The sequence below is a fragment of the Sorghum bicolor genome, chromosome 2 (assembly GCF_000003195.3).
Source record: "Sorghum bicolor cultivar BTx623 chromosome 2, Sorghum_bicolor_NCBIv3, whole genome shotgun sequence".
Classification (NCBI taxonomy): Eukaryota; Viridiplantae; Streptophyta; class Magnoliopsida; order Poales; family Poaceae; genus Sorghum; species Sorghum bicolor.
Window position 1 is genome coordinate 53136507 of NC_012871.2, and position 25324 is coordinate 53161830.

Here is a 25324-nt window from a genome sequence, read left to right on the forward strand (position 1 = left end):
TCCCTGCTCATAGTTTCTACAGACTTGCCAAAAAGTGCATGAGAAGAGCCACCGAAAATGATATCATCCACGTATATCTGAACCAAAAGAGTGTTAGTGCCTTGCTTGAGGAGAAACAAAGTTTTATCAACAGAACCCATTTTAAAATCCTTTGCAAGCAAGAAGGTTTTCAAACACTCATACCAGGCTCTCGGGGCTTGTTTTAGACCATACAAAGCTTTGTGGAGTTTAAAAACATGGTTAGGAAACTTAGGATTTTCAAAGCCAGGGGGTTGTCTCACATAGACCTCTTCCTCTATATACCCATTCAAGAAAGCACTCTTCACATCCATCTGATACAGCTTGAACCCTTTTGAAGCTGCAAAAGCTAAAATGATCCTAATGGCTTCTAGACGGGCAACAGGAGCAAAGGTTTCCTCATAGTCTATCCCTTCTTTCTGACAAAAACCCTGAGCTACCAACCTAGCCTTGTTCCTCACTACCACCCCATCTTCACTCTGTTTGTTTTTGAAAACCCACTTGGTACCTATGGGATGGCAATCTGGTGGAAGTGGTACTAAAACCCAAACCTTGTTTCTCTCAAAATTTTCTAACTCCTCATTCATAGTATTAACCCAATCAGGATTAGATAGTGCGTGTCCAACATCTCGAGGCTCAAAAGAAGCAACAAAAGCAGAGTGAGCGAAGTGTGAGATGTGATATGACCTGGACCGCGTGACTCGCTGGTCAATTTCACCAATCATGGTCTGAGGAGGATGGCGACGCTGAATGTGTCGAGGTGCTTCCCTTGAGGAGGTCGCCTCCCCCTCAACTGCAGCTGGGGCCTCCTCAGGGACAGCCGGTGTAGGCTCAGGAGGTTGCTCGAACGGACCCCAAGTAGTGGAAGAAGAAGGATCATGGCCGTCAGCCGAAGTAGTCGTCGAAGACACGAGAGGGGCAGCTAGTGGTGTTGGCTCAGGATCACCCCAATCGGCATCTTCTGCATCATCCTCAACAAAGATGCTCTCACCAATCTCCTAATCACCTGCACATTCAAAGACAGGAAAAGAACAAGGCATAGTCTCATCGAATGTGACCTCACAGGTCTCCATGACTCAGTTAGTTTCAAGGTTAAGTACACAATATGCATGAGAATGAGAAGCATAACCAAGAAAAATACCGTCGGAGGACCTGGACTCAAATTTGTCCAAATTACCTTGCTTCAGGATGAAATACTTGCAACCAAACACCCTGAAGTGACTTACCTTGAGTAGTCGACCAAAACACAACTCATAGGAGGTCTTTTTCAAGAAGGCTCGAAGAAAATGCGATTGGAAATATGACAAGCAGTGTTGATTGCCTCAGCCCAATATCTCCTAGGAGTCCTATGCTCATCGAGCATCGTCCTGGCCATGTCAGCAAGGGTCCAATTTTTGCGCTCAACAACACCATTTTGCTGGGGAACATAAGGAGAGGAAAACTGGTGCTCGAGACCCAAAGAAGCACAGAAGGTATCAAACTGAGTGTTTTTGAATTCTGTGCCATTGTCACTGCGTATAGCTCTCATGGCATTCTTAGGAGACTCAGTCTGTAACCGAAGAATCAAATCTCGAACATGAGAAAATGCCTCATCCTTACCCTCCATGAAAAACACCCAATAGTAGCGAGAAAAGTCATCCACAATCACTAGAACATACCACTTCCCTCCCTCTGACCGAACTCGAGCTGGACCAACTGTGTCCATATGAAGTAGCTCACCGAGTCCCTTGGTCATGACCTGAGTCATAGGAGGGTGAGAAGCGGCAACCATCTTCCCATGGCGACAAGGGTGACAAACCAAATCCTTCTCAAATTTCAATTTGGGCAATCCTCGGATTAAGTCAAGTGAGTGTGGATATTTGGGAACGTAATAAGGAATTGATCCGCAAGCGCACGGATATCGGTGAGCACTTCACCCGGGATGTTATCCAGAGTATCGTATTTATATTTTTACCACTAGGAGAAAGAGTGCATCTGACTAACCCAGTCTATTACTACTAACCTTTAGGCTACAAAGAATGTTTCTCGATGTGAGCGATGTATAGAGTAGACTACAATCGTAATCTCATTCTAACCTTGGTAAGGATGATCTACTGTTCTGTTGGGGAGGCTTACAGAATCTAGACACCACAGAGGATGTTCAACCCGCACCTATAAACCCTATCGATCCTACTAACGGGATATGGGCTGCAAAGGTAACTCGGAAATGTCACGTTCCTCGCTACTACCACGGTCCAGCTAGTCAGGGGATATCTATGAGTATCCTAGACCAAACACCATGTCTACGCTAGTGATGATTACTCTAAACTCTACGCGAAGAGCTCAAAGTAAACTCATAAACTAAAGAACAATAAAACAAGAACTTACTAGTATTTAGAAGTCGAAATACTGAAGAATCCTAGGAGCAAGCTTCGGGTTAGGAGAACTTGATCCCGCAGGTACAACCTCGGAGTAGACACCAACAGGCCGAGCCTCCTCCGATCTACACCTCCACTCTATCTCTCTCAATCTAGTAGATCTAGTCTACTCTCACATTAGATGCTAAGCCCTAAGTCTATGTAGAGGAAAGGTTACCCTTCGAGGGCACCTCTCAACTCTATGATGAACTTGTTCTCATCTAGGGGCCAGGGGGTTGTTGATATTTGGGAACGCAATAAGGAATTGATCCGCAAGCGCACGGATATCGGTGAGCACTTCACCCGGGAGGTTATCCAGAGTATCGTATTTATTTTTTTTACCACTAGGAGAAAGAGTACATCTGACTAACCGGTCTATTACTACTAACCCTTTAGGCACAAAGAATGTCTTTCGATGTGAGTGATAAATAGAGAAGACTGCAACCGTAGTCTCCTTCTAACCTTGGTAAGGATGATCCATTGTTCTAATGGGGAGGCTAACGGAATCTAGACACCACAAAGGATGTTCAACCCGCACCTATAAACCCTATCCTTCCTGCTAACGAGATGTGATCTGCAAAGGTAACTCGGAATTGTCACGTTCCTCACTACTACCACGGTCCAGCTAGTCAGGGAATATCTATGAGTACCCCAGCCTAAACACCACGTTTACGCCAGCAATGATTACTCTAAACTCTACGCGAAGAGATTAAAGTAAACTCATAAACCAGAAGAACAATAAAACAAGAACTTACTAGAATTTAGAAGTCGAAATACTGAAGAATCCTAGGAGCAAGCTTCGGGTTAGGAGAACTTGATCCCGCTGGTACAAGCTTGGAGTAGACACCGACAGGCCGGGCTTCCTCCAATCTACACCTCCACTCTATCTCTCTCAATCTAGTAGAAACTAGAAGATCTATTTCTACCTTACATTGGTTGCTAAGCCTAAAAAGAAATATTAATTAGAGAAGAGGTTTTCCTTCGAGGGCACCCCTCAGTCTCTATGATAATTTCTTCATGTCTTCTCCAGGGGCCAGGGGGGTCTCCTTATATAGTCCTCCTCCTCTATGCGTTTTTGGGTCGGTAGGCGAGGTGGTACTATGTTTTCCTTGATCCAATAGGTCGGTGGAATATCCCGTACGAAGAGAGTCCTGAAAGCTCTGCAGCAGGGGGCGGGCGCCCAGGTCACCAGGGTGGGCGCCCTGGGCCTGGCCCCTTTCGGCCTCCGTCTTCTTCCCGTGGCTTCTGGAGTCTTCTAGATGGTAGAAAATTGCGCGGTGCGTTGATGTCTCTATGTAATCCCGACATGTGGGCCTTTCTTCCTTATTTCCTGATAACCCCCTGCAGAAATAGATAAACAACAAAACTCGTGGAATTCTGTCAGATCAAACCCTAATTCTAGGTGTTGTTTGCATATTGGTCCTTTCTCGTGTTTATTTGATAATTAAAATTGATACTTAAGGACCGTCAACAAATACCCCCATACTTAGGCTTTTACTCGTCCTCGAGAAAAGGATGGTTAAGAACAATATCTAGGGTAAACATTTAAAACATTCTTTATATTTGCAGGGTGTTAAAAAATCACTGTGTACCATAGTCAGGGATGTTTATGGTTAAGAGTAAAGATCCTTTCTTCTCAATCCTGCCACTTGGAGTTTTTGTTTATTTTTGAAAGAGAGTTAGCATACCTTTTTATCCTCATAGGTTCTCTTAGAACACTCATTATCTTTTATATATCTCACTGAGGTTGTTTTATTTTGCAAAAAATTCGCAAGCATACTCACTTTGCATTTATTGCCTGATCAAATCGGGATCCGAGGAGGGAAATGTCATACTCTTAGATCAAAGACTTTGGAAATTAAAATCTTTGTCAACTCTTGCTGGCGTATTGCTTATTAGAGGGACCATGGGCTATCATTTTTTCCCTTCTCTTCTCTCTTTTTTTTAAGTGGATACCTAAGTACCCCTAATTCTACTGCCGGACACTTGTCCATTTTTTCTGCGAGGTTGTCGAGCACTTGCTCCTTTTTATTTCCTCGAAATATCTCTATTTTTGCATAGCCCATGCCTCTAATGCAATAATACTTCGGAAGAGTGAATCTTTCTGAATAAATGTCTTGATCTTAGGAGCATGATAAATCTCTCAATAAGGGTCTAACTCATTTTGAACAAACTCAATACAGAGTAGATAGCTTTTGTAATTAATATTCAACATTTTCAGTTCTATCAGGCATATAAAACACTGATGATGGTAGCTATAATTTTGAATATTTTGAAATAAATTCTCCAAGCAACAATGATATCAAGAATAAGAAACTCATACTCTACCATCACATATTCCATATTGACTTAAGTGACACAGGGTTTTAAAATGATTTTCAATAATTGCAAGTTTTCAGGAAATATCACAGATTGAGATTAATCATGATTAGAAATATTTTAATCCTTTTAATTTATCATGTCGGAAACAATATTCTGCATAATCAAGATAGTTGTGTGCGTGTAAAGTAAAGTGTGCAGAGTGTGTACCTGAATCATGGAGTGGTGTAGTCGGAGTGTGTTTGGCATGTTGAGGGATCTCCGCCATACTTGTTTTCTGCTTTCTTGCACAAAAATAAAGTAGAGACACACAAGACATAATAATAATACTCTTTATTAATCTTGAGGCATTTATTACAAAAGACTAGTAGCAAACTGATGATAATAGCAAACTGATGATAATAGCAAACCTAAACCGAATTTAAAGATAGATAACTAAGATGCATTGCCTCAAGGTCTAATCAAGATAACTTAGCGGCGCTCTAATTCCTTAATCTTCTTGTTGGCACTGACAAGATCCTGCCTAAGGCCTAGTATAATGGTGTTGTGGTTAGAGAGATGCCTAGTGAGGGAATTAATCGAGGACTGGAGATCTATGATAACTCTGTCTAGTTTGCGAACGTCCTCATCAATGTCTACTATAGTCTTGCGACGCTTGGGAGGTGTCTCAAAAGCATTGAGAGCGTGCTTCGGTGCTGCCTTTGGAGGGATGAAACGGACTTTGGCTGCTCGAATCCCTTCAAAGTAAGGCCTTTCCTCCTCTGTAGTGTAGCGTAGACTGCTGATCTCGCCGCTCCGGTTGGTCTTGACTCCAATGACCCTCTCATTGGGTCTAGGTGGAAGGATCCTCGTGCCGGTTGGCACCTTGATAGTGGTCTTCGTCTTAGATGATGATCCTTTGAGGAGTAGGGGTTGTGGCGGTGTGGTGAGAACTGGTTGAGCATGGTAGGATTGGGCGGAGCTGCGTTGGCGTAATGGCATGGCTTCTAGCTGTCGCTCTGTGTTGGCCGGGACGAGAGCACGGGCATCAGGGTCTTCTACAGGCTCCATGTTGAGGTTGAAGGGGATGACTTCCCAATCATCGTGGTACTTCTCGGCCATTGGAGCAGCAAGGAACTAATCAAGCTCTAATTGAAGGAGAGAAGGCTTGGTGGCTTGGTGTTTGAAAACTGAGGTCAGGGGTCTGTTTATATAGGGGTCAAAAAGGTGCCTCTATGAGTTGTTCGGGTTGCTCCCGTCGATGTAAGTGGGAAACTTTCCATCCGAGGGATTATTCGGATTACCATAAGTGCATTTTCCATAACAGAGAAAATCGGGACCGAGGGGGAACAGGAGCTGGGCGCCCACCCTCTCTGTGGCCCCTCTATGGGCCCACTTTCTCGAGCGCGTTTCTAGATACGAAATTATTTAGAAAAATATATATATGACCCAAAATCATCAGACTAAAAAGGTCGGGCTCTAATTCTCCATGGGAAGGTAAAAATGGACTACGTCTATTTCTTCAAATTCTTCATTGGGCTCTAAAAATAATTTAAGACGTTGACCATTTACCTTGAATAACGTACCTTCGCTATTTTGAAGTGTGATAGCTCCGTGGGATGATGAATTAATTACCTTAAATGGTCCTTCCCATTTGCTCTGGAGTTTTCCATGCCCGAAAAGCTTCACCCTAGAATTAAAAAGTAATACCTTATCTCCGGGTGTGAATTCCTTCTTCTTGATTCTCTTGTCATGCCACCTTTTGACTCTTTCTTTGTAGATCTTTGAAGTGTGATATGCCTTCTCTCGCCATTCCTCCAATTCTGATAGTTGCATTCTTCTATAATCTCCAGCAACATCTAGGTCCATATTCCATCTCTTTATGGCCCAGTGTGCTTTAAACTCTAGTTCAACAGGTAGATGGCAAGTCTTCCCGTACACCAATTGGTATGGAGACATTCCGATTGGGGTCTTGTATGCTGTCCGGTATGCCCATAGTGCATCGGGTAACTTGTCTTTCCACGCCGTTCCCATTTCATTTACTGTCTTCTGAAGAATATTCTTGATTTGTTTGTTGGAAGTCTCTGCTTGGCCACTTGTCTGAGGATGATAAGGGGTAGCGACGTTGTGACGGATTCCATGTTTTGATAGATATTGCTTGAAGCGTTTGTCGATGAAGTGTGCTCCTCCATCACTTATCACTACTCTGGGGAGTCCAAATCTTGGGAATATAATTTCTTCAAACATCCTATTTGAACTGACGTTGTCGGCATGCTTGCAAGGTAATGCTTCTACCCACTTGGAGACATAGTCAACCGCCACCAAGATGTACTCGCACTTCTTTGATGGAGGAAATGGACCCATGTAGTCTATTCCCCAGACATCAAAGAGCTCAATCTGAAGGTTGTTGGTGAGTGGTATTGCATCCCTTGTATTTATGTTTCCGTGTCTTTGACATGGCCCACATCTTCTGATATATTGCTTCGTGTCTTCATACATTGTAGGCCAGTGGAATCCACACTGCCAGATCTTTGAATGTGTACGGAATGCTCCATAGTGACCTCCATATGGTGATGAATGACATCTGTCGATGATCTTCCATCCTTCCTCAGTGGTCACACATCTCCTAAGTAAGCCATCAGAGCATACTCGGAAGAGGTATGGCTCATCCCATATATGTGAACGACTTTCTTGAATAAGCTTCTTCTTGTTTGCTCCTGGTGGTACATACCCTGAAACCATAAAATTAACAATATCTGCATACCAGGGGTCAGACCTGTTAATCCCGTAGAGCATGTCGTCCCGGAGTGAATCATTGATGGGGGTTTCCTGTGGACTCTTAAAATACATTCGAGACAAGTGATCAGCAACAGAATTTTCTACTCCCTTTTTATCTTTTATTTCTAAGTCAAATTCTTGGAGTAATAAGATCCATCTAATCAGGCGAGGTTTAGCATCTTTTTTAGTGAGCAAATATTTTAGTGCAACATGATCAGTGTAAACAATTATTTTAGCTCCAACTAAATGAGATCTAAATTTATCAATGGCAAAAACAACAGCCAGAAGCTCTTTTTCACTGGTTGCATATTTAAGTTGAGCTCCTGTCAAAGTTTTACTGGCATAAGCAATTGCATGATGCTTCTTATTTTTAGTTTGTCCCAAAACTGCCCCCACAGCATAATCACTAGCATCACACATAATTTCAAAAGGCAACGACCAATCAGGGGGTTGAATGATTGGTGCAGAGATGAGTGCTTTCTTTAATAAATTGAAAGATGGTAGACATGCATCATCAAATTCGAAAGGAGCATCCTTGGCTAGCAAAAGAGTAAGTGGTCTAGCAATAAATGAAAAATCTTTTATGAATCTACGATAAAAACCAGCATGGCTAAGAAAGCTTTGAATTCCTTTTATGTTCACAAGTGGAGGTAGTTGTTCAATTATTTCAATTTTAGCTTTGTCTACCTCAATACCTCTTTCAGACACTAGGTGTCCCAGCACTATTCCTTCCCTAACCATAAAATGACATTTTTCCCAATTAAGGATTAAGTGCTTTTCTTCACATCTTTGCAAAACCTTGTCTAAGTTTTCAAGACAACTATCAAAAGTTTTTCCATAAACAGAGAAATCATCCATGAAAACTTCCATAATCTCTTCAATCATATCAGAAAATATAGACATCATGCATCTTTGAAAAGAAGCTGGTGCATTACATAACCCAAAAGACATTCTACGGTAAGCATAGGTTCCATATGGGCATGTAAAAGTGGTTTTGCTTTGATCATCGGGATGGATTGGGATCTGATGATACCCTGAATATCCATCTAAGAAACAGAAGAACGAATTGTTTGCTAACCGCTCTAGCATCTCATCTATAAAAGGTAAAGCAAAGTGATCTTTTCTCGTGGCTTTGTTTAGTTTTCTATAGTCTATGCACATCCGCCATCCTGTGACGGTGCGTTGTGGAATTAGCTCGTTCTTTTCATTCATAATAACAGTCATGCCTCCCTTTTTAGGCACAACTTGTACTGGGCTTACCCACTCACTGTGCGGCATAGGATATATAATCCCTGCATGCAGCAACTTTATAACTTCCTTTTTAACTACCTCTCTCATAGTGTTATTAAGTCTACGTTGGGGTTCTCGAGAGGGTGAAACAGAAGGATCTGTTGGAATACGATGGGTACAAATCATAGGACTGATTCCTGTAAGATTTTGGAGTGAGTAGCCGAACACTGAGTGATGTTTCTCAAGAATGGTCATTAATCGCAGAGTTTGATCCTGAGTGAGTTTATCGCTAATGATCACAGGGAACTTTGGATTATTGTTTAGGAAAGCATATGTAAGTCCGGGTGGTAAAGTTTTAAGCTCTATGGGGGGTCTAGGTGTTTCTGCAAACTCATCTAAGGGTTCAGGCTCAGAAGGTTCGTCTTCTTCTTCAGTGAAGAAAGGAATTTCGTCTTCTAAGTCTGATTCTTCTAAAAGCTCTAGAGATGCAGCCTTTACCTCCTCCATAGGGTCAGGCAAAAGATATGACTCGGCCTTATTGTTTAAGGAGTGTGAAATTGTTATTGGGATTTTAAATGTTTTTCCAAAAGAAATGTGTAGCTTTCCAGTATGACCTTCATAAAGGAGTCTTCTAAAAGGTTGTCCTATCAACAGGTCGAAGTCCCATGTATCAAAGATATAGAAGTTCAAATGAACCATGGAGCCTTCTACCGTAAGAGGTAGAACATTAATAATTCCAAGACTGGGGACTAATCGTCCTGAAGATTCCTTTATGACCTTTGTTGTGGGGGTTAAGACAAGATTTTTAAATAGTTTAAGTGCAAAAGATTCGGACATGATATTTATCCCCACAACAGGATTATAAAGAGCATTAAATCGATCAGAATTATAAGCACAGCGTATAGTTATAGAGGGTGTGTCCAAACGGATCACATCAGAGGAAAGCTCTGATTCCTCCAACCATTCGCTACTCATTACTGAGATAAGCTCTCTCAATTGATATTCACTTGGCAAATAAATACTAAACTGGCCGTTTTGGGATTTGTCAATAGAATGGTAGTTTGAAATATTTCCAAAATCGGCAAAAAGATCGAATTCTATATCCTGCATGAAGTCCGGTGGTGGAATTTCTTCCTCTTGTGGCTCAGAACTTGGGATAGCTAAAGTAGATGAAGAATTTGGCAGAGTGTCTACTTAGGCTTCGTAGGTTTCATCATGAAGGGTATTATCCATCTCAGCTTCTAGGATTCTATCTAGGATCACTCTAGCTTCATCAGTAGGGATGCGAAAGAAAGAACCTCTAGACATTGTGTGTAGCATTTGTTTGTGATTTTTCTGAAGACCTCGAAAAAAGTGGAATAAAAGAACAGGGTCTTCAAGATTAAGGTTTGGACCAGATTCTAAAAGATCAGAAAAACGTTTCCAGGATTTTCCCAAAGTTTCATTATCTTTTTGTTTAAAAGATAGGACTTTGAGTCTAAGGTCGGCTATATGGTCAAGGGAATAGAAATCTAGACAAAAGTTGGCTCGTAAAACTCCCCATTCACCTTGTTGTTGACTTACCTTCTGACTGTACCATTGTCTAGCTTCTCCCCTTAAAGAAAAAGGAAAAAGCTTCCAACGTAAAGTTTTATCAGAAATGCCTTCAATGCGAAGACAATCACATGTTTGCTCAAAATCTCTAATATGAAGGTAAGGGTTTTTGTCTTCCTTTCCCGAAAAAGATAGGTTTTGAATCATGGCAATCAACCTAGAACTTAACTTATACTGGGATGTTTGGATAGGCTGTGATGATTCCCATGGTAAAAGGTCAGTTGCTAAAGGGATTGCAGTTTCATGGATCGATTTAGAATTTTGGTTTTCCATAAGGTAAGAGTAAAGAAAATAAATAAAGAATATAAAAGATAAGAAAAGATAAAAGTATAGATACAAGCTAGTAGTAAGACTCAGGTTATCTCAGCAACCATCTTTCTCCCCGGCAACGGCGCCAGAAATGCTTGTTGATATTTGGGAACGCAATAAGGAATTGATCCGCAAGCGCACGGATATCGGTGAGCACTTCACCCGGGAGGTTATCTAGAGTATCGTATTTATTTTTTTACCACTAGGAGAAAGAGTGCATCTGACTAACCGGTATATTACTACTAACCCTTTAGGCACAAAGAATGTCTTTCGATGTGAGTGATAAATAGAGAAGACTGCAACTGTAGTCTCCTTCTAACCTTGGTAAGGATGATCCATTGTTCTAATGGGGAGGCTAACGGAATCTATACACCACAAAGGATGTTCAACCCGCACCTATAAACCCTATCCTTCCTGCTAACGAGATGTGATCTGCAAAGGTAACTCGGAATTGTCACGTTCCTCACTACTACCACGGTCCAGCTAGTCAGGGAATATCTATGAGTACCCCAGCCTAAACACCACGTTTACGCTAGCAATGATTACTCTAAACTCTACGCGAAGAGATTAAAGTAAACTCATAAACCAGAAGAACAATAAAATAAGAACTTACTAGAATTTAGAAGTCGAAATACTGAAGAATCCTAGGAGCAAGCTTCGGGTTAGGAGAACTTGATCCCGCAGGTACAAGCTTGGAGTAGACACCGACAGGCCGGACTTCCTCCAATCTACACCTCCACTCTATCTCTCTCTATCTAGTAGAAACTAGATGATCTATTTCTACCTTACATTGGTTGCTAAGCCTAAAAAGAAATATTAATTAGAGAAGAGGTTTTCCTTCGAGGGCACCCCTCAGTCTCTATGATAATTTCTTCATGTCTTCTCCAGGGGCCAGGGGTCTCCTTATATAGTCCTCCTCCTCTATGCGTTTTTGGGTCGGTAGGCGAGGTGGTACTATGTTTTCCTTGATCCAATAGGTCGGTGGAATATCCCGTACGAAGAGAGTCTTGAAAGCTCTCCAGCAGGGGGCGGGCGCCCAGGTCACCAGGGCGGGCGCCCTGGGCCTGGCCCCTTTTGGCCTCCGTCTTCTTCCCGTGGCTTCTGGAGTCTTCTAGATTGTAGAAAATCGCGCGGTGCGTTGATATCTCTATGTAATCCCGACATGTGGGCCTTTCTTCCTTATTTCCTGATAACCCCCTGCAGAAATAGATAAAAAACAAAACTCATGGAATTCTGTCAGATCAAACCCTAATTCTAGGTGTTGTTTGCATATTGGTCCTTTCTCTTGTTTATTTGATAATTAAAATTGATACTTAAGGACCGTCAACAAGGGTCTACATATATAGTACCCTCAGGTGAACGTGGGCCGTCGGATCAAACCGACATTGATTGAACGGTTATTCTTGATCCTTTAGGTCGGTGGAGCATGATCTGCGAAGTTGGCTCTGATTGGTGGAGACACCAGGGTGGCGCCCTAGAGGGGAGGGCGGGCGCCCTGCCCTCGGGCCCGATCGCCTTCCTGTTCGTTCCCGTGGCTTCTGGAGTCTTCTAGATGGTAGAAAATTGCACGATACGTTAATATCTCTATGTAATCCTCACATGTGGGTCTTTCTTCCCTATTTCCTGATAACCCCCTGCAGAAACAGATAAACAACAAAACTCGTGGAATTCTGTCAAATCAAACCCTAATTCTAGGTGTTGTTTGTATATTGGTTCTTTCCCTTGTTTATTTGATAATTAAAATTGATACTTAAGAACCATCAACAAACACCCCCATACTTAGGCTTTTACTCGTTCTCGAGAAAAGGATGGTTAAGAAAAATATCTAGGGTTAAAACATTGTAAAGCATTTTCTTCATACCTGCAGGGTGTTGTAAAAAATTCACTGTGTACCGTAGTCAAGGAAATATATGGTCAAGAGTAGAGGTCCTTTCTTCTTAATCGTTTCACTTGGAGTTTTTTTATGTTTTTTAAAAAGAAATTTAGCATACCTTTATCCTCATAGGTTCTCTCAGATCACTCATTTATCTTTGATATATCTCACTGAGGCTGTTTTAATTTGTAAAAATTCTCAAGCATACTTACTTTGCATTTATTGCCTGATCAAAACAGGATCCGGGGAGAGGAATGTCATACTCTTAGATCAAAGACTTTGGAAATTAAAAACTTGTCAACTCTTACTGGCATATTGCTTATTAGAGGGACCATGGGCTATCATTTTCTCTTTTTTTCAGGTGGATACCGAGGTACCCCTAATTCTACTGCCAGACACTTGTCCATTTTTTCTGCGAGGTTGTCGAGCATTTGCTCCTTTTTATTTCCTTGAAATACTTATATTTTTGCATAGCCCATGCCTCTAACGCAATAATACTTCGGAAGAGTGAATCTTTCTGAATAAATGTCTTGATCTTAGGAGTATGATAAATCTCTCAACAAGGATCTACTCATTTTGAACAAACTCAATACAGAGTAGATAGCTTTTATAATTATCATATTAATATTTTCAGGTTTATCAGACATATAAAACACTGAGGATGGTAGCTAGAATTTTTAAAGATTTTGAAATAAATTTTCCAAGCAACAATGATATCAAGAATAAGGTACTCATACTCTACCATCTCACATTCCACAATGGCTTAAGTAGCACAGGGTTTAAAAATGTTTTCTAATAATTGCAAGTTTTAAGGAAATATCACAGAGTTAGATTAATCATGATCAGACACATTTTAATCTTGTTAATTTATCATGTCGGAGACTATTCTGCATGAACCAAGATGTATGTGTATGTGTAACGTACGCAGAGTATGTACCTGAATCATGGAGTGGTGTAGTCAAAGTGTGTTTGGCGTGTGTTGATGTAAAAGCGGATCTGCAAACACAAAGGGCTAATACCCGATTTAAACGTTAAGGCGTGCCAGCCGATTTGACCTTACTATCGGCAAAGGTGGTAACTCGAATACTTTGGTCCCGACAACAACGATGCACCCAGATGCCACGGCCAAGAGGTATTCACGCGGAACTTGAGAACACACCGAGCTTAAGTCGACGAATTCCTAAGAACTCGTAGTAAAAGGAAAAAGTATGACGAAGTTGTCGAAAAAGTATATGCTAGAATATGAGTAAAAACTGGTGTTTGATTGATTGATAGATGTCTGTTTACAAAGCCTCAGGGTCTACATTTATACCCTGTTCGCAGAGCTACAACCAGACACGACTAGAACTAGAATTCCAAATTAAACAGAATCCGTATACAAAACGATCTAAATAACTAAGGAAAACATAAAACTATCCTCTCGTGACAAACTGGAACACCTCCACAAGCCGATCGGCAACCTTTAGGTTCTTCCTCCGCGTCGTCGGCAGACTCCCTTGTTGTAGCCATCGAAACAAACACATCATCACCTATGGACTTCGTCATGTTCAGCCGTCCCTCCATCGGCAACCATCCTCATCGGCAACTCATCCCGTAGACCAAGCACTGCCGTCTTGACCTGCCAACCGGCATTCTACCGATCATGGACACGTGCCCAAAAACAGTGTCAACACATGCCCCCCAATTTCAGAGTATGAAATCATTAATGCTTTTAAATTCCCTGCAGTAATGATGCTTTTCCGCAATTAATTCTCCCAATTTGGTAACCGACAACCTCAACCTGAACGACCTCAGTTTGATTCCTCCGCAGATTCCTTGAAATCCTCAACTTCCCGAATAGGCACCTCCACTTTGATCGCTCATCGGCAGTATTACCGTTACAGAGACCTACTGATGGACTAACCAGGATACTCAGTAACGTATCTTATCCTCCCAAACGGCTATCTCCACTTTGATCGCTCATCGGCAGTATTACCGTTACAGGGCGCTGTCGATGGACCGACCAGGAGATCCCGCACAGTAAAATATCTCTGGAGAATGACCGCTTCCTGTCAAATCACCTGTACAATCCCTTGATTATCGTGCAAACAGCTACCATATCTACCTGAGTACCCTTGGATTTCACGGATACGGTGAAGAGATAAGTCAGATTTGCCCTTGCCCGTTTTGTCCTATAAATAGTTCCTTCTCGGGTACGCCTTCCCCATCACATCATCCTACAGCTCCAACTCCACTTTCCCGGCGGCGGCGCTGTTCGAGAGCTCTGAGATCTCCAACGAAGCCTTTCCTCCTCCAACTCCGAAGCCCTCGATCATCCTCTTCGTGAAGAGATGGCCATCAACTTCACCGTCCCTGAGGTTAGTTCTTCATTCCACCTCTTGTGCTTTTCCCGCATTCCTGTTTGTTCGTAATTCATTTCACTGAACATCCCTTTATTTTTCTTTCTTTTTGTTCTTATCCTTCTTTTCATCCCTAAAACCAACAGGATCTGTCCAACAAACTAGTCATCCCTACCGATCAGCCGCACCTCCAATGCCTTGGTCCATTAGGGAATCCAGATCCCACAGATTTGATTAACGCAGAAACAAACAGGATCCCTTTTAGAGCCAAAAACTTTTCCTTAGATCTGTGGAAGGACACTTTCTGCTCCTGGCCTAGCCCCACCATAGGATGGAAAGATTGGTTCTTGAGAGTCAGCCACTCAAACAAAATCCAGTGGGGTGAGAGAAAACTGGACCAATGTATCAGGTTGTCTATTGCCGATATGCATAGGAACGAGTCATTGTTGATAGCTGCATCATACTTCTGGTCAGACACGCTCAATGCCTTTGTCTTTGGCCACGGCCCTGCTTCCCCCACTCTTGCCGATGTAGTTATGCTCACCGGCCTGGACGTATCTTCTGCCGATAGCACCCACTTTTTTGACACCGCGCCTAGCGCCAAAGTGGAAACCCACGCCATCGGCGGCTGGTCCGGGTATATTCAGAAGTATCGTAAGACGGGGCCCGTCAACATAAAGGAGCAAACTACCTTTCTGAACATGTGGCTGGACAAATTCATATTCTGTAGCCGATCGGCAGGACCGACCTCTGTTTTCCTATCGGCGGCAGAGAGGCTGGCTAATGGTGGCCGATTTCCCCTTGGCCAATACCTGCTTGGCGCTGCCTACCATCTCCTCCACCAGGTAGCTAAGAAACTCTTGCTCGGTCAGCCCATCGGCAACTTGGGGGGTCCCTGGTGGTTTATTGAATGTGGCTCAATCTTCACATGCACAAGTGCCTTGAGTTCGACCTCTTTGCATAGCGTTTCCCCAGGAATATAGCCGAGAACCATGAACTGGATGAAGAAGAATCGGCAACTCGCCCTCCTCTGAACTTTGGTGAGGCTGCCATAGTCCTGCCTGGCACAGGAGATAACACAGATCAGGTCAGCCGATTCTTCCAAACCTTGTACGAAGGCCTAACCAGAGAACAGTGAGCATGGATGCCCTATGAAGATCCAGACACCATGTTCCCTTTGGTCTTCCATCCATTCAACAATGATCTTAACAAGGATGACGAGGTAATGATGGCACTGATCACTCCCAGAGTTATACCAGTGAACTTCTTCGGCAGTGGGAAAACCTCCAGCCAAACCTATGAGTTTTACAACCCATCGGCATTAGCTCGTCAATTAGCCTTCGGCCAGCTGCCGATTGCACTCTGTTATGCCGATGTGATAAAACCCAGAGATATCATCAATAATCTCCTCGAGTGGATCAGAGTGGCCCAGGTAGCACCAAATGCCGATACGGATGTTGATTTGTCAGAGTGGGTTCCAGTTCTCTTTGTCACTCAGGCATACAAGCAATGGTGGGAGGAGTGGAAGGAGCACTTGTTCTGCAGATCAGCCCTTACATATCGTGGCATGATCGATCCCCAGTACAAAGTCCCCGACAATACCGTAAGTACCTTTGAACCAACATTTTTATCCCTTTACTCCCATATTCATCGATAACTTACTCTTTGTGTGACGTCGCAGGTTGATAATATTCCCCCATCTATCAGTAGGAGCGGCAAGCCGATTGATCTGTTTCCATCAGGTCCGATCTCTTCAATCGGCAACAACGCTCCCACTCTAGCTGCCATCATGCACCGAGGTGTGCGCCTTAAGAAAGTGACCACTAAGAGGACCAAGACATCTCCATTGGTAGCCGCCTCTACCTTACCACAGGCCTTCAAGGTAATTGTTAAACCTTTCCATTTATACCAATTCCATTTTTACATCTGCCACACTTGTGCTTACGAATCCTTATTCCTGACGCAGCATACCGGCGCATCGGCAAAGACCAGAAGTAGAAGTGCTGATGCCCCCCAGTCCAGCCAGCCGAAGAGGAAAGCTACCAAGAGTACCAGAAGATGGGCGAAACGTCAAAGAGTAGCAACGCCTTCTGCTCCCCCGGTATCACCAATTCCAGTGGAATCCTCTCCTTCCTCCCTAGAAGCACAGATGCAGCAGGTACCATCTCCCCCTCATCTGCCAGTAGTACCTCAAGTGGAAGAACCCCAACCAGAGGAACCTCATCTAGAAGAGCCTCAGCCTGAAGATACATCCGCTGATGTAAGCGAGCAGACTACCGATCCAGCAGGCTCAATCATAGCATCGGTAGTTTCCTCTATCCAAACAAGTATTGTCCCTCCTCAAGGTAACATACTTCTATGAAATTACTGCCGATGAACTTACCCTTTCTGTCTTATAACTATCTCTGTCACTTTTTAGCTGACATAGTTCAATCGGCAACCTCAGCCGATCAACCCGTGATTCCGTCGGCATCTTCTAGTCAGAGGCGAGAGATTGCCCTGAAACAAGTAAGTTCTCCAATCTCTGTCTGCATTATTCATCAATACCTGACCATAGAATAACTCGTTTTAACTCTTTTTCAGGAGCAGGACTCTCCTGACAGCCTATTCTCCTTCGCCATCGACATCTCTGACGATGAAGGCGAAGAAGCAAGCTCTTCTCGGGCAGTTGGGATCACATCGGTAGAGGTCAGGGCAAAGCTGGAAGAACTATCGGCTCTCCTCCACCAAGACACAGCCCAACTAGTCGATGACTCTGATCCGGAAAGGCTTTGTTCAAGACCCTGAGAGGCCAAATCCCCGTCGATGCCAAAGAAATCCTCTTTCAAGCAGCTCATCTGGAGAGCTGTCAACTGCAGTACCAGAGGGCTGCCCAGCGCCTTGCCGATAGAGCCGCTCAGACTCAGCTTTCCAAGGAGATGATGAAAGAAAAGCTTCTTACCGATGAAAAGCACAAGAACATCGGCACCTTGAAGTCCTCGGGAGATGCACTGAAGCAAAAGATTTCTGACTTATCGGCAAGAAGAGAAACTCTGCTGGCAGAACTCAAGCAAGTAGAGGATGCCCTGTCCCAAGCCCGACAAGAAGAAAGCCAACTGCCAGAGACAATCAAGCTTCTTGAGCAAGAGCGAAACGTCCATGGCCGCAAAGCATTGCAGCTGAAGAACAAATTGAACCCAGTGGAAGGCTCTGCCGATGAAGACACCAAAGAGATAGAAGAAGCTAACCAAATCCGCCTACGCGCCATATCGGCCATCCAGGCGCTGCTAGACTTGTGAGCTCTTCATCGACAACACGTTCGCCTTTTTCTGTTTCCCGACCTTCCTGATACTTGGTCTAGCCGATAGGACTGTTATTGGCACCCTTTTAAAACACTAAGTCTGACCCCAGACACATTTTGACCCAGCCGATAGGGATGTTATCGGCACTTAACTTTTATGCATCGACCCATATGCTGGGGTAATACTTCTTCAGATATTTTCCATTTAATGCTCTGGGAAATTCGACTCCTTCGAGAGTTTCTAGAATATAGGCATTACCAGGAGCCGATCGACTTATCCGATAGGGACCCTCCCAATTGGGAGACCACTTCCCAAATTTTGAACTTTTAGTCCCGATCGATAAGATCAATTTCCACACCAAATCTCCATCGGCAAACTCCTTAGCCCTTACTTTCTTGTCATACCATCTGGCAACTCTCTTCTTATTCTCTTCTATACTCATCAAGGCCTTCAGCCGATGTCCTGCTAGATCATCCAACTCGTCTATCATTAAAGTAGCATAATCATCGGCAGCTAATTGATCTTGAAAAGATATTCGCCTAGACCCAGCCTTAATTTCCCAAGGTAGCACTGCATCATGCCCATACACCAATTGATAAGGTGAAACCTTGGTCGATCCATGACAAGCCATCCGGTATGACCACAAGGCTTCATCCAACAACGTATGCCACCTCCTAGGATTTTCTTCAATCTTTCGTTTAATAAGCTTGATAATCCCTTTGTTAGATGCCTTGGCCTGCCCATTAGCTTGAGCATAGTAAGGAGAAGAATTTAATACTTTAATTCCCATACCGATTGCAAATTCATCAAACTCCCCTGATGTGAACATGGTGCCCTGATCGGTAGTAATCGTCTGAGGAATTCGTGAATGATGTGTTCCTTCACGAAATCAATCATATTGGCCGATGTAACTTTCTTCAAAGGAATAGCTTCAACCCACTTAGTGAAATAATCGGTGGCAACCAAAATAAATTTATGCCCTTTGCTAGACGGTGGATAAATCTGGCCGATCAAATCAATAGCCCATCCTCGGAACGGCCAAGGCTTTATAATAGGATTCATAGCCGATGCAGGCGCCCTTTGAACATTACCAAACTTTTGACATCCTTGACACCCTTTAAAATACTTAAAGCAATCCTCAAGTATAGTCGGCCAATAATATCCATTCCTTCTAATCATCCACTTCATCTTAAAAGCCGACTGATGTGCTCCACATGCCCCTTCATGGATTTCTCCCATCAAAGTCTTAGCTTCATCATCACCTAAGCATCGGAGGAGAATCCCATCAATAGTTCGATAATACAATTAATCTTCGAGGAGCACATACTTGGTAGCTTGAAACCGAACCCGTCTCTCAAGTTTCCTAGATGGATTCTTCAAATAATCAATGATTTCTTTTCTCCAATCATCGGCACCGATTGTCGATATTGCATTAATCATAGGCTGATATCCCGAGGCATGCTGAGCCAACTGATTGGCCTCTTCATTATCCAATCGAGGAACATGCTCTAATCGGAAATCTTTGAATTCCTTTAACAGTTGCATACTCCTTTCGTAATGAGTTACGAGAACTTCACTTCGGCATTCATAGCTTCCAGCCAATTGTTTTATAACGAGCATAGAATCCCCGAAGACCTCAACAGCGTCAGCACGAACTTCTCTTAATAACTCCAACCCTTTTATTAAAGCCTGATACTCAGCCTGATTATTCATTGACGTGGCAACAATCGGCAAGGAAAACTCATACTTCCTTCCCCGAGGGGAAATTAATACTATGCCGATTCCTGCCCCCCGATCACACGTGGATCCATCAAAGAAGAGCGTCCAAGGTACAATTTCCAAAGCCTCCACTGCACCACAATGTTGAGTTACAAAGTCGGCCATAATCTGTCCCTTGACTGCCTTGGCCGATTCATAACACAGATCGAATTCCGACAGCGCCAAAATCCATTTACCGATCCTGCCACTCATGATCGGCATAGACAGCATGTATCGGACCACATCATCCTTGCAAATAACAGTGCATTCGGCCGATAGCAAGTAGTGCCTTAACTTGATACAAGAGAAATCAAACACAGGCATAATTTCTCAATGGCCAAATACCTGGTCTCAGCATCAATCAACCTTCTGCTTAAGTAATAAATTACACGTTCTTTCCCTTCAAATTCTTGAATTAAAGCCGAACCGATAACCATCCCATCGGTAGACAAATATAATCTGAAGGGCTTCCCTTGCTGAGGTGGAATCAGAACTGGAGGATTTACTAAATAATTCTTGATTTCATCTAGAGCCAACTGTTGTTCTTTCCCCCAAACAAATTCTTGATCGGCCTTTATCTTAAGAAGAGGACTGAAAGCACGAATTTTATTAGACAAATTAGATATAAATCTTCTGATAAAATTTACCTTGCCGATCAAAGATTGGAGCTCAGTCTTGTTGGTAGGGGCAACTATTTTATTGATGGCATCAATAGATCTTCGACTAATTTCAATCCCCCTTTGATGCACCATGAAACCAAGAAACTGTCATGCCGATACACCAAATGCACACTTATTGGGATTCATTTTCAAACCATGCTTCCTTGTGCACTCCAACACCTTTCGTAGATCGGCAAGATGCTTTGTGAAGTCTCTAGACTTAACCACCACATCATCAATATAAATTTCCACCAGCTTGCCGATGAATTCATGAAAGATAAAATTCATAGCCCTCTGATAAGTAGCACCAGCATTTTTCAAGCCGAAGGTCATGACTATCTATTCAAACAACCCGACATGTCCAGGACATCTAAATACAGTCTTCGAAATATCCTCTTCAGCCATGAATATTTGATTGTATCCTGCATTACCATCCATAAAGCTAATAATCCGATGCCCAGCCACAGCGTCAACTAGCAGATCGACAACTGGCATCGGGTAGCCATCCATCGGCGTAGCTTTGTTAAGATTCCTGAAATCAATGCAAACCCGAAGCTTCCCGTTCTTCTTGTAGACTGGAACAACATTGGAAATCCACTCGGCGTACCGACACTGCTGAATAAATTTGGCTTCAATAAGCTTGGTTATTTCGGCCTTGATGTTAGGAAGAATATTAGGATTACATCGGCGAGCTGGCTGCTGATGCGGCCGAAATCCAGACTTGATAGGCAACCGATGTTCAACAATCGATCGGTCTAAACCAGGCATTTCAGTATAATCCCAAGCAAAGCAATCTTTATATTCCTTTAACAGATCAGTTAACTGTTGCTTACACTCAGGATCTAGCTTAGCACTAATAAAAGTAGGTCTAGCTTTATCACCACTACCTATATCTACTTCTACCAAATCATCGGCCGATGTGAACCCTTGGCCTAACTTTCCATCATCGGCGAATCTATCCATTAAAAACCTTTGTCAGAACCGACTGCTTGGATCGGTGGAATTTCATAATCGGCAACCTTGAGGAAATCTCTTTCCCAGACCTCTCCTGAAATACACCTAGTTCTTTCATAAGTGTCCGCTTCTGCCGATGCAATAACATAGGAAGAATCTTCCGAGACAATTCAATCTTGTCACCTACCCACTGAACCAAGCTTTGGTGCATTGTAGACGGGATGCAACAATTGGCATGAATCCAATCTCTCCCTAGCAATAGATTGTAGGCACCTTTCCCACTGATTACGAAGAAGGTTGTCGGTAAGGTTTTGCTGCCGATGGTCAATTCAACGCATACAGCCCCCCCTTGACCGGAGACACATTGCCTTCAAAGTCCTTGAGCATCATATCGGTCTTGGTCAAATCTTGATCTCCTTTCCCAAGCTTCCGATACACTGCATATGGCATGATATTGATAGCAGCTCCACCGTCAACCAAAATTTTGGTCATCGGCTGACCATCTACTCTTCCTTTGACGAATAGAGCCTTAAGATGTTGCCTGTCGTTGTCGGCAGGCTTTTCAAAGATGGCGGTCATTGGGTACAGAGCCAACTGAGCTATTTGGTTGGAAAACTCCAACTCATCATCACTAGACGGTGCCAAGAATTCCATCGGCAACATAAATACCATGTTGACATCTACCGATGGCCCTTTCTCCTTCGGATCTGATTGCTGACCCCCAGACTGACCAGAGTTCTCGCCCTTGTTTAACTCTTCTCACCTTTTGTGCTGCAGTCTTCTCTTCTGCGTCCTGGTTAACCCCTCTGGACACCATGGAGGAAGTTGCTGCTGCCTTACTGCTGGGCGACGATTTTCCCTTGACTCCACCCGATAAGTGTTGGCATCCCTGCAAAATATGAACTCATCGGGAACTCGTGCATTAGCCATTTCGTCAAGTTCTTCCTGGTTCCTGGGAAAATATTGAGCAAGATTGCCAAGCCTGTCGTGCACACTGAGCCTGCCCCCCAGCCGATCATGAACGGACGCTCTTCCCCTAATCGGCCCGTTAAATCACCGATCATCTTCGTGATAGCGCCGATCGGATCTGTCATACCGATCATAACCGTTGCACTCAGGACAATCTCTGATAGTTGGAAGCTTGATATTCTCCTCCCAGCAATGGATGAAGAACGGACAGTTCCAGTGATCCCTATGCCGATTCCACTCCTGCCGGCGTCTTTCTTCTTCCCGGCGATAATCCTCTTGCTGGCGCCGATACCGATCCTCACATTGCTGCCAAGTCTCCCGAGGCCTTCTGTGAGTTATCACAATACCAGATCGAGGAGGCCTTCCTGAGTTAGTTCCCTCCTGGACTAGGCCTTTTCCTTTTACATCGGCAGTAGTGATTTGATGCTGAGGATCCACCGATGCACTTCTTTCAGCTGCTTCCGATGTTAAGACCTTAGCCTTTCCCTTGGCATCCAGCATGTTTGTTGGGAAAGGATGTTGATCAATCTTCATCGGCTTGTGAGCTTTGGAGCTGTCAAATTTGATCCTCCCTGACTCTATAGCCTTTTGCAGTTGTTGCCTAAACACATTGCACTCACTGGTGCTGTGAGAAGTTGCATTGTGCCATTTACAATACTTCATCTTTTTCAACTCCTCAGCCGATGGGATCACATGATTGGGTGATAATTTGATCTGACCTTCCTGATGTAGAAAGTCAAATATCCGATCGGCCTTAGTGATGTCAAACGCGAATCTCTCTGGCTCTTTATGCCCAAAAGGGCAAGACATCGGCTTCTTGTTTTTCACCCATTCTGCCAAGCCGATGACCGGTTCTTCATCAGAATCCGAGCTTGCTGCTTCATCAACAAAGGACACCTTCTTGTTCCATGCTCTCTTGGGTTCAAATGGCTTGATATCTTGATCAGAAATCCTCTGCACCAAATGAGGGCTTTCAAACTCCTGAGACGCATACTTGTCCCTGATGTGTGGCAACAAACCCTGGAAAGCCAAATCGGCTAGCTGCCGATCATCCAGAACCAGGCTATAGCATTTGTTCTTGACTTCCCGTATCCTCTACACAAAACCTTCAACCGATTCATCATTGCGTTGCCTCAATTTGACCAAATCGGTGATCTTCTTCTCATGGACCCCAGAAAAGAAGTATTTGTGGAATTGTTTCTCCAAATCGGCCCAAGTAATCACTGAATTGGGAGGTAATGATATAAACCAGGTGAAAGCCGATCCGGACAGTGATGACGAGAATAAGCGAACCCTTAACTCGTCCCTGTTACCAGCTTCCCCGCACTGGATGATGAACCTGTTGACGTGTTCCATGGTTGATGTGTCATCCTGCCCAGAAAACTTAGTAAAATCCGGTACCTTGTACCGATTTGGAAGCGGGATCAAATCATATGCGGGAGGATACGGTGTCCGATAAGAGTAAGTGTTGACTTTGGGTTTTATCCCAAATTGATCTCTCATTACTTCAGCAATCTTATCGGCCCAATAAGCATCGGCATCTTGCCGATGAGGTGGTTGCAGATCTGGCGCCTGCTGGTAAGCTTCCACGTGTCGGTGCGGTGCGTGATCTGCATGGAACATTGGATTAATAATTTGTCTCCCAATCTGTGGACCACCGAGCTATTGTGCGTCGATCTGCTGTCCGCTGATTTGCTGGCCTCCCAGATGTTGACCTCCAAATTGCTGACCAGTGATCTGTTGGCCATGATTCATCAGCTGATTGACTGCCCCTTGGTTCTAGAACACGGGATAGATCTGGCTTTGCTGGAACCCTATAGCCTGATGATTATGTTGGGGCGTTTGCAGAAAGACTTGCTGCCCAAGCCATCCACTATTAGCATTCATCAGCATAGGTCCTGCCGATGACTGGTAATTGGGCATCATCATTGAATTGACATACCCTAGCTGAGTCATAAACCTCTGTTGCATCAGCATTGAGTCTGCCGATGCATTAGGCATCTGGAACGTCGGAGCTTGAGAATTCCCAGTGTAAGGTCTTGCAGTAGTAGTTGTAGTATACTGGGGACTCTGATTCATCAGCATGCTTGGGGGTGCCGATGCCATAGGAGCCTTGCCTCTCACATCAGTCGTCTGCGACGTACCCGGTGTTAACTCTAGAGGCATACCATAACCCCACCAGTTAGGAGGAGGAATCGATCCCGACATTGCCGATGCCAACAGATCTGTAGCGAGTTTAATCTGCCCATCTAAAGTCGGTGGATTAGTCATCATAGGCGTAGATCGTGTATCAGTGACTCCTAACGTGCTTGGAGGAACAGGAATTTCCGTGCCCGCAGCGGTCGTAGCAGCCGATGGAGCTATGACCACCGGTGACCCTGGCTGATGATGAGAGGGGCCCACATAATCTGGTGGCAATTGTTCTTCCTTGAAAGTTCTAGCCACGGCATTGAAAACAGTATTGGACAGCACACCAGCTTGGTTGATCAAGGCACGGCTGATAGCACTATCGACCATCTCTTGAAGTTTACCAGGATTGTCTTCAAAAGTAACCTGCCGAGGCATTGGCAGCGCATCCTTCTAGATCACCTCGCCGCTCCTGTTTATGCTAAAGGACCTCAGGCATTGCTGCTTGTAATCCTCCATGGCTTTAGCAATAGCTTGCTTCTGCTCGTCTTTGAGACTATCTTCTGTCACGGGGATAACGTTCTCCAAGTCGAACTCAGTATTCGACATGTTGATCTTGACCTTGAATCTTGAATCTGGTCCCACCAGGCGTGCCAAAAGATGTGTTGATGCAAAAGCGGATCTACAAACACAAAGGGCTAATACCTGATTTAAACGTTAAGGCGTGCCAGCCGATTTGACC